Raw genomic sequence first — 1,756 nt, 5'->3', positions numbered from 1 at the left:
AAAAAGTCTTATGCTGAAATTGTTTGGATCAAGTATACATATTTTCAGTTCAAATCACTTAAAAAAAAAATAAGAGTCCAACATAAAAAAAATTCAACCAAATTATTAGTATAAAGTCTTATGCTAAATTGTTTGGATCAAGTATACATATTTTCAGTTCAAATTACTTTAAAAAAAAAAAGAGTCCAACATAAAAAAAATTCAACCAAATTATTAGTATAATTAAGAACAAATTAATCTATGCTAATTATGCCACTCCATAACGTAAACATACTGCAACTGTATTAGTTCAGACAGATTCTTATCACTGTTGATTTGATTGAGGTCTTGTTTCTGCATTTGACAATAGCAGCAACATACGTCCCTCTCTAGACACAATTAACTCATTTCAGCACCTATAGAAAAAAAGAAATTTCAGCACAGCACTGTCCAAAATTAATCACATGAATAAAGAAAAAAGAAACATACAATATATGACATAAGAGTTTAATTTTTTTTCATATATATGAACTAACTCTCATTTCATTAAGAAAATTTTAAATAAAACCATATAAAAAGATAAATCAGAGTTGATAGAGTGAAGTTAATATATGGTGAAAAACTTAAGTGTAGTCAACTTCATGTGAAATTGATAGTTGAGAGCGATTAAATAATTTAACTGATTTGACCAAATTTTCATCTAACGACCCTCAATTATCAACTTTACGTAAAGTTATTAACTGCACCTGAATTTTCACCTTAATATATTTGAACGGAAGATATTACTCTTAGAAATGGAAGTAACAATCACACATTCACATAGTTAGTAGAGCAAAACAACGTCCAGGAGAAGAAACGGACGACAATATTAGATATTTGAACAATTTTTAAATTAGGAGAAAAAAAGATAGAGAGCAGAGAAAAAAAAAGTTGAATGGAAATAACGCTTTGAGAAATTGAAATTATTCAAATTAATTAGGTTATTATTATTAGTTTTTTTATATTATTTATTTAATTATTTTTATTAAATAATTAATATAATATTTTATAATATAATAAAGTCATTTAATCTCTTTTCTTTTTATTTGTATATAGATGTTGTGAACCAAGAAAATAAATAAAGTGAATGGGATCAAATTTATTTACTTTGTGGGGGCAAAGAAATATTTTTACTATATATTATATATAAAATTTTGGTTTAATTATTCTGTTAGTCTCTATAGTTTTGTAAAATTTTTAATTAGGTTTCTATACTTTTTTTCCTTTTAATTGAGTCCCTGTACCAAATTTTTTTTTTCAATTAGATTTCTCTTAGTAGTAATTGACTTAATTGTATAGGGACCCAAATAAAAAAAAAATTGGTGCAGGGACTCAAATAAAAAGAAAAAAAGTGTAGGGACTTAATTACAAAAAATTTGGTGCAAGAACTCAATTAAAAGAAAAAAAACTATAAGAACCTAATTAAAAATTTCGTAAAAATATAGGACCAACAAAGTAATTAAACCTAAAATTTTTAAAACTCAGTGGGGGCACCTGCCCCACACTGGCCAATATAAATCCATTTCTGCTCTCATTTTTTACTCACTTTATCTTTTTTATATATCATTATCAATGACTAATTATAAATTTAACTATCAAAATGTGTAACATAACATTCTCTAATTATATTTAAATTAAATTAAAATTAAAATATTAAAATTAAAATTGAAATATAACTATATTATATTATATTATATATATTACTAACTAATTTAATAACCAAAATGTATCATATGAC

Source organism: Arachis ipaensis, chromosome B03 (genome assembly GCF_000816755.2).
Source record: "Arachis ipaensis cultivar K30076 chromosome B03, Araip1.1, whole genome shotgun sequence".
In the NCBI taxonomy this organism is placed as follows: domain Eukaryota; kingdom Viridiplantae; phylum Streptophyta; class Magnoliopsida; order Fabales; family Fabaceae; genus Arachis; species Arachis ipaensis.
Note: the sequence above shows the minus strand (reverse complement) of the source record.